Here is a 9,036-nt window from a genome sequence, read left to right as displayed (position 1 = left end):
CTGAGGATCCGCTGTCCCAGCGCGGTGGCACTGCCTGCCTGCCGCCTTAGGTGGTTCGTGAGCTCTTCCCGTGTTGCTGTCCTGTCTCTCTGCTAGATTTTACATAACGGGGAGGCAACAGCACGTGCTGGGCACAGGGCCTTGCGCATCGTACGCATCTCGTTGCAAGTCGGAGGCTGTTTGCTGCCCTGTTGGTTGCCATGGGTGCTGCTGAGCTCACACCCTGTGACCTCTCTGGGGTTAGCTTTTAGGGGGCAGTTTCACTGGAAACAGTGGCATGATGGAACCAGACACCACCCCCGCCCCCACCCCCGCCCTGATCACACTGGAGACTTCTGCTTCATGTGTCTTCCCAAAGAATGTCCCGGACACGCTGGTACCCAAAGACCCAGTTTAAGACCCTGAAGCCCACCTTGTGTTGCTTCCCGAGATACTGGGATGCTGGCTTACTGAGAAGTGGACTCATGGCTGCTTTTTAGACACTGTGTGAAATGACCTGAATACTCCCCTCGCTGAATCTATCTGCCTTGTGCCTTCTCCTTGAGTTTCTCCTTTGTGACACCTGCACAGAGCAGGCTGAGCAGCGCCCTAGACTGGGGGAGAGGGGGTCAAATGGGAATGGAATGAGTGACTGGCTTCACCTTAGGGAAACCTTGTAAATGAGCTGTGCAAATAGCTGCCTAAACAAAACCCGATGTGCTGAAGCTTGTCCAAAGGACTAAGGACATTATTTTTAAACTCAACTGTTCGTTGGGTGAACTGTGGTGTTACTGTTGGATGTCTTTTACAATTGTTTTTAGTTGTATTTATTTGAGAAGCAGAGAGACAGAAAGCTCTCCTCTGCTGGTTCACTCAGCAAATTCACTGCCTTCAACGAAGGTGAGAGCTAGGAACTCAAATCTCCAGGGTGCACATTAGCAGGACACTGGAATCAGGAGCAGAGCTGGGGCTCAAACCCAGGCACTACAATACGGAACACAGACATCTGAACCAGTATCTCAACTACTAGGCCAAGTACCTCCCCTGCGCTATTATCAGAGAATGTTTTTAAAAAATATTTATTTTTTATTTAAAAGTCAGAGTTACAGAGAGGCAGAGGCAGAGTGAGAAAGAAGTCTTCCATCTGCTGGTTTACTCCCCAGGTAGCCGCAACAGCCGGATCTGCGCCGATCCGAAGCCAGGAGCCAGGAGCTTCTTCTGGGTCTCCCACACAGGTGTAGGGGCCCAAGGACTTGGGCCATCTTCCATTGCTTTCCCAGGCCGTAGCAGAGAGCTGGATCAGAAGTGGAGCAGGCAGGACTCAAACTGGTGCCCATATGGGATGCTGGCACTGCAGGTGGCGGCTTTACCCGCTATGCCACAGCACTGGCCCCCATCAGACTTTTGAGCAGTATTTCTTACTATAGGACAAGAATACAAACTATTAGAAATGGTGGAAATTTTGATATGGCTGTTTTTTATTTGACCTAGGTGAAATTTAGATACAAGGTTGACTTTACAAATATTACTTTTAAAAGAAGGTTTATTTTTGTATTTGAAAGGTAGAGTAATGGGAGGGTGGGGAGAACAGTTATGTTACATCCATTGGTTCATTCCCTGACAGCCTGCAGCAGCCAGGGCTGGGCCAGACTGAAGCCAGGAACCAAGGATTCCAGCCAGGTCTCCCACATGGGTGACAGGGGCCATCATCCACTGCCTCCCAGGCTCATTAGCAGGAAACTGGATCAAAAGTGAAGTAGCTGGGACTCAAACCAGACTCTCTGATAAGTGATGCTGGTATCGCAAGTGGCAGTTTAACTCACTGCACCACAATGCCAGTCCCGTCACTATTTTTTTTTTTTGGACAGGCAGATTGGACAATGAGAGAGAGACAGAGAGACAGAGAGAAAGGTCTTCCTTTGCTGTTGGTTCACCCTCCAATGGCCGCCGCGGCCGGCGCACCACGCTGATCTGAAGCCAGGAGCCAGGTGCTTCTCCTGGTCTCCCATGGGGTGCAAGGCCCAAGCACTTGGGCCATCCTCCACTGCACTCCCTGGCCACAGCAGAGAGCTGGCCTGGAAGAGGGGCAACCGGGACAGAATCCGGCGCCCCAACCAGGACTAGAACCTGGTGTGCCGGCGCCGCAAGGCGGAGGATTAGCCTAGTGAGCTGCGGCGCCGGCCCGTCACTAATTTTTAAAACCAAAAAAAAAAAAATTGACTATTTAGTGAATCATTTCTCAGGCAACTTCAAAATATTTTCATGACAAAACCACCTTGTCAAAACGTCAGCTGTCATTACTGTCAGGATGCATTCTGGAACCCTTTCTCCGTGCAGTCCTCCTAAATTAGCAACTTCTCACCTACCGAGGGTTGGGAAAGCAAATGCCGGTCCTTGGTAGAAGCATGTGTACAGTAAGAGTTGGGGAGATCTGAGTGCAGGCCTGATGGCCGTCTTGGGAATAAGGGTGGGACAGGTGTAGCGCCCACACGTCCTGCATACTGTTTAGTCTGGGAGCATTAGCGAATGAGACCCTTCCCACCATGGACACCAGGACTTACTAGGGACAGAGGTGAGGTCGTGTGTGAAGCGGTGGCCAGGGCACTGTCTGGGAGAATAGGCCTCCAAGAGAGGGCAAGGGTGGTGGTGCCGCACTTCTGGTTGGTGGGGCGAGGAGCATGGGCAGAGGCAAGGGCAGGCTCTAGCACATTGAGTGTGAAGTACAGCTTGACAGTGATGCCTGGAGCTGGCCGGCCCTGGCTGCACCAGCTCTCCTCAGGTCAGTTGTTCTGCCACAACCTCGTTTACAAACTGTCCATTTTCCAGGAGCCCACTGAGAACGGGCATCTTGTTTTGAAAGTCAGTGTGAGAGGCCAACACTGTGGCGTAGTGGGTAAAGCTACCGCCTGCAGTGCCGGCTTCCCACGTGGCTGCCAGTTTGAGTCCCGGCTGTTCCTCTTCTGATCCAGCTCTCTGCTATGGCCTGGGAAAGCAGTAAAAGATGGCCCAAGTTTTGGGCCCCAGCACCCACGTGGGAGACCCAGAAGAAGCTCCTGGCTCCTGGCTTTAGATCGGTGCAGCTTTGGCTGTTGCAGCCATCTGAAGAGTGAACCAGCGGATGGAAGACCTCTCTCTCTTTCTCTCTCTCTCTCTCTCTGTCTGCTTTTCTCTCTGTGTCAGTGTGAGGCTAGAGTAGCAAAATTTTCCCTCTGAGTCAACAGTAGGAACAATGAAAACACGGGGTGGGGGGACATTTAGAAGTTGACAGAAACTGTATACGATGAAGAAACTCCACATGGACTACAATTGCTCCCTCCTATGACTCTCCTCCCTTGTCTTTTTATCTTGGCCATGTAAAAATGAAAATTTCCGTAGCTTGGAGCTGTTTGTAGGATCTCCACCTTGTGAGTAGGTTCCAGACCCGGGAATTGACCCGCTCCCCACTCTCTTCAAGTTCCTGAGTCACTGAACTTCATAGACAACCATCCATAGACCGGATGATAGAATCAGTGAATCCCTGAACTCAAGTTACCCTTGGCCCACATCCTGAATCCCACGGGTCCCAGCCTCACCTCAACACCGTTCTCTCACAGCGCCAGTGTGAGAGCAGGGCCTCGCCAGCACGCCTGGATGAGCACACGAACAAGCAGCTCTCTGCAGAGGGCCCCGCCAGGAAGGTTGCTTAGGCCAGGCAGTACCTGCGGCCCAGCTGCCGCTCCGTGGTGGGGCTGGCAGCCAAGCCAAGTGCCAGGCTTTTCAGAAACAGCCCTTTTGATAACACTGATTACATTTCCCCCGCTAGAGCCCTGGGCTCATTGAGCAACAGCCAGCTTCTCTGGGTAACAAAGAGGAGGGGAAAGGAATCCAAACACAGGTTTTATTATAAAAACCAGGGAGTGAGAAAAGGATGTTTATTCTGTAAGATAACACACCTGCTCGGTGCCCGGGAGGCTCATTTGCATCAGTTGCCATGGCAAACTCGTTATACTTCAAGGCCATGTGGCTTTGTTTCCTTTTGAGAGCTGGTCCTCCTCCTACCTTTCCCGAGGACTCCAACACAATGACACGGAGGCCTGCGACAGCATAATTGATTTCTCCTTCCCGCTCCGCTCCCGCTCCAGTTCCCATTCGTTGGGCACAGGCCCGAGTGTGCCTTCTCCTTTGAACCCCTGGCTAGCCGTGAAGGCACGCTCCAGAGAGCCATCCTCATTAACATTCCAGGTCCCTCTTCCCAGTCAGCGATAAACAAGCCCCTCAGCAATGGCCTTCTTCCTTCCAGTTTCACAAATGAATGGCTCAGTGCCATGTTTTGTTGCCGATCCAGGTGCCCAGGCGTGCATGGCGGGGCTAAGAAGCACGCCGGGAGAGACTAAAAATAGAACAGCAGTTTTGGACGCATACCAGAGCAGCTACTTCATCTCAACTTGCTTTGCTCACTGAGCCTAATAGGATCCATCAGGCAGTTCTCCCGTGCGCTCTCTCTCTCCCTCTTCCCCCCTCTCCCCAGCTGCCAGCCACCATCAGCGCCTTCCCCATGAATGGGAGCAAAGGGAGGTCAGGCAAGGGACGAGGAATGTGCGCCCTCATGGTTTTAGTTTACAAGCCCCGAGGGATCCGGGGTTGCAATCACTCCTGCCACAAGAGCATTTCTGGAAAAGAGCGGGCGGGCCCATCACGCGGTCACCTTTGCCCAGGTACGCTGTGGTGCAAGACTGTCACTGTTTAGCAAAGACTCAATTATCACTTCCTGACCACTCAACTACATGTGACCTACACCCACACTCACAGGCTCCTTGAGAAGTTAACTTGCAAACGAAACCACACCAAGTGTTCCTCCTGCAGCTCCCACCACCGGACGTGAGGCTAAGAATGCGGGCACAAGCGCTCGACCGCAGATGGGGGGGTCTGTGGCGTAGCCAGCGGGTGGCACACGACTGACTACCCCAGGTCCACGAAAGCCACCCGCCTCCACCAAGTAGCCTGCAGTTCTATCTGAGAGCATTTTAGAGCAGAAAATGGAACAAGTCAGTATGAAGATAGCAACCTGCTCTCCCACCTGGGCCCAGGGCCTCCTAGAATGCCAACTACACTGGTTGCAGAGGGCCCCTTGTGCAGCCGATGCCTTGTCCTAAAATGTTCACGCTGCCTGCAGTCTCCCCTAGCTGAAGGAGGGGTGGCATGACCCCAAGTTCTCTCATTGCTCCACCCCTGCCTTGTGCCAACCAGTGCCACTTTTCTGAAATCAGAAGTGAGTGTGTGTGTGTGTGTGTGTGTGAGAGAGAGAGAGAGAGAGAGAGAGAGAGAGAGAGAGATGAATATCACAGTATTTCAAAACAAAAACCTTTTCCATTGTTGATGTTCTGGAGACTGGCCAGATAAGACTAATAGCTGATTTCATCTGTAAGCTTCAGGAAGGTATCAAGAGCTTTTAAATTGTGCCTCAGCTTCTCACAGTACCTATCTAAAAGAAATAGGCCAAGCCACTTCAAGAAAAGTCATACTCCATATAATCACAGCAATAATTAATCCCCCAAGGAATGTCCCGCAGAACAAGTTGCAACCTGATCACTTAATCCTCCAGGCCCCAGAGGACGGGACACAGCTTCCCTCAGCCTCCTGTGTTCACAAAATTCAGTCTACCTCAGGGAGATACTGGCTCATTTGTTGAACAAATCTACCATCAAAAGCCAGAAAGCGGGGGCTGGCATTCCACAGAGTGTCCAGGCCTCCGCCTGGGACACCCACATCCCATATGGGAGGGCCTGGGTTTCAGTCCTGGCTCCACTCCAGCTCCCTGCTACTGTGCACCCTGGGAGGCAGCAGAGGATGGCTCAAGTCCTTAGGTCCCTGCCACCCCCAGGGGTGACCCAGATTGAGTGCCTGGCTCCTGGCTTTCCCCTGGCCCAGCCCCAGCTGTCAATGGCATCTGGGGAGTGAACCAGCAGATGGGTGCTGTCTGTATGCCTGTGTCTTTCTCTGTGCCTTTCATATTAAAACAGAAGAAGAGAAAAACCAGAAAGCTTTCTGGGCCCACCAAATAAATGGCTGCAGTCTGGAAAGCAAAACGTCTAGGTTCTGGCCCTGGGGTGAGTTTGACAAGCCATGGCCTCTCTGGGCCCTGCTCTCTTGGTGTTTAAAACAAAGCCACGGGGGCCAGCGCCATGGCTCACTTGGCTAATCCTCCGCCTGTGGCGCCGGCATCCCATATGGGCACCGGGTTCTAGTCCCCATTGCTCCTCTTCTAGTCCAGCTCTGTGCTGTGGCCTGGGAGGGCAGTGGAGGATGGCCCAATTGTGTGGGCCCTGCACTCGCATGGGAAACCAGGAAGAAGCTCCTGAATCCTAGCTTCGGATTGGCGTAGGTCCAGCCGTAGCGGCCATTTGGGGAGTGAACCAATGGAAGGAAGACCTTTTTCTCTGTCTCTCTCACTGTCTAACTCTGTCAAATAAATAAAAAATTAAAAAAAAAATAAAGCCACGAAAGTATATGATTCCTAGAATCCCTTCCAGACTGAAAATTCCATAGCAGAAATTAATGATGTGCAACTGAAGACTAGATAAAGAGGTCACAGGACATGTGCACCATGGAATACTACAAAGCAGTAAAAAAATGAAATCCTGTCATTTGCAACAAAATGGATGAAACTGGAAAGCATCATGTGTAGTAAAGTAAGCCAATCCCAAAGGGACAAATACCATATGTTTTCCCTGTCTTTGATAACTAATAGAGCACCTAAAAAGTAATTTATAGAAGTGAAATTGGCACTTCAAGATGCAATGACTTTGAACAGCCCTTTGCCTCGACTGCTAAGGAGCTGGTTTTTTTTTTTTTTCATACAATTTGTTGAACTCTTTACTTAGTATATAGTTAATCATATGCATAAAATTATTTGAAAATAGATCTTAGTAAAAAAATGAGAATGGGAATAAGAGAGGGAGGAGGAAGAGAGGTAGGAGTGTGGGTATGGTGGGAAGAATCACTATATTCCTAAAGTTGTATTTATGAAATGCATGAAGTTTGTATTCCTTAAATAAAATACCTTCAATAAAAGATTTCTGGAAAGGAAATTAATGACATGAAGATTGAGTTAATTTGGTGCATTCTTTTTTCCATCTCGTTGTTGCTTGCTTGCTCGCTGGTAGACTCCCACAGAACCGTGTGTCTGGAGAACCAGCACATATTTCTCCAGGCTGAGAGGCATGTCTTCTTTGTGGGATTTTCCCACAGGGCAACCTTCCCTCTCTTTTCATCTGGCACTAGGAGGTGGGTCTCATTGATTCTTCTTGGCTCGTTAAGAAGAGACAGAAAGAGCCTCTGTTTTGAGAGACTCTTTCCGGATCATTTCCCAATGGTCCTGGAACTTGGCAGGCCGTTTGGCAAAGGTGATGGTGAGAAGGGGGTGTCTGGCAGAGTGGATGAGGTGACTGGCGAAGTGGCCGGGGTTAAGAAAAACACTCATGGAAAAACATCCTGAAGCAAGGGCACAGTGCTCACGGCAGAGGACTTGCATCCCTTGCTGAGATGACGCCAACAAAACCTCCCTCTTTAAAGAGGACATTTACTTAATAGGAAACAAAGGCAAGGGTATCAACAGCAATCGTTTTTCTGAGCCCTGAGCTAAGAAACAGCTGGTCTAATACTGGTCCAATACTCAGGACAGTAGCCACGTCCTGAGAGGTCTTTGAACAATATAAAAGTCAAATTAAATGAGACAAGCATGTATTTTGGAACTAGTCATGAAAACTAACAATTACATTTAAAATTCTAAATTAGTCACCAAATAGGAACTCTGCATTCTGCACACTTCACCCCCAAAGTCAGGTTAGGTCTGAATAAAGCTTTGACGCGAGTAGGTTATTTTTACTAAGTCAGCCCTTCCACACTTCCACCCCCAGAATATCTACAGAAGAATGCGTGAGCGCCAGGGTTGCATCTGGAGGTACCAAGTGCTAATCTGAGTGTCAGTGCTCTCAAAGACTCGTTGAAATCCCTTTGATGTTGGTGGTCATCAGATTTCATAGAAACTTCAGGGGCTGAGCTCTCATCACTCAGCCAGGTGGTTTTGCCTCTGTGTGTGTGTGTGTGTGTGTGTGCGTGCGCGCGCACACGCACGTGTGTACTGTTCTTTTTTTTACTACCCACTGCAACACTTCAGTGACTATTTGTTGAGCACCAAGGACCTTTCTTGTCAACCACGTGGGGTAGGGAGAGCAGCAGGAACAAGTAGATAAGCGTTCAGAACAGGTCAGTGAAGGAAGATTAGTAACGTCCCATCGCTACATCTCTGCAAGCTAAAAACATTTCGGAGTACCTACTGCTGATGTCATTCTATTTATGAATATCGGCAGAATCATTAATGATGGTGCCACCACAAATAAAAAATAATAATACTCTGTTGACCAAGAAATAAGAAAGGCAGACGTCTTTCGAGGCCAGGATGCAGTTCCTGGTTCCTGGCTTCAGCCTGGCCTAGACAGCTGTTGGGGCCTTTTGGGCAGTGATCAGTGGTTGGAAGATATTTCTCTCTCTCTCTCTCTCTCTCTCTCTCTCTCTCTCTCTCTCTGTATTTCTCCCTCTCGTTCTGTCACTCCGCCTTTCAAACAAATAAATCTTTAAAAACAAACAAACAGAAAGAACCATAATCACACTGTTTGGAGCTGGTTGTGTAGAGTTGTTTTATTACAGATCTCTACTGCAGGGGCAGGCATTGTGATGTAGCCAGTTAAGCCTCCACCTGGGGCACCTGCATCCCATATAGGAAGGAGGGCCTGGATTGAGTGCCTGGGAAAGCAATAGATGACGGCTCAACTTCTAGGGCCTCTGCCACCAACGTGGGGGACCCTGGTGGAGTTCCAGTCTCCTGCTTCGGCCTGACTCAGCCCCAGCTGTTGTAGACATTCGGGGAGTGAACTGGCAGATGAAAAATCTTTCTGTCTCCTTCCCTCCCTCTCAGTCACTCTGCTTTTCAAATAAATAAATCTTTGAAAAAAAAAATAGAAGTCATGGCAAAAGAATAAAAGTAGGAAATATTCCCTCAAATTAAAAACAAAACTTCAC

At 49.6% G+C, this 9,036-nt stretch overlaps 1 long non-coding RNA gene across 1 annotated transcript; it reads right to left on the bottom strand.

Moving 5' to 3' along the window:
* Positions 1-1,044: 1,044 nt before the first annotated feature.
* On the bottom strand, positions 1,045-4,301 carry LOC138849615 (uncharacterized). The gene is made up of 2 exons (XR_011388585.1): positions 3,552-4,301; positions 1,045-1,400 (listed from the first exon to the last, which is right to left on the bottom strand). It is a non-coding gene; the product is annotated as an uncharacterized lncRNA (long non-coding RNA).
* Positions 4,302-9,036: the final 4,735 nt, after the last annotated feature.

Source organism: Oryctolagus cuniculus, chromosome 5, assembly GCF_964237555.1.
Source record: "Oryctolagus cuniculus chromosome 5, mOryCun1.1, whole genome shotgun sequence".
NCBI lineage: Eukaryota > Metazoa > Chordata > Mammalia > Lagomorpha > Leporidae > Oryctolagus > Oryctolagus cuniculus.
Note: the sequence above shows the minus strand (reverse complement) of the source record. Positions and strands in the feature narration are given on the sequence as shown.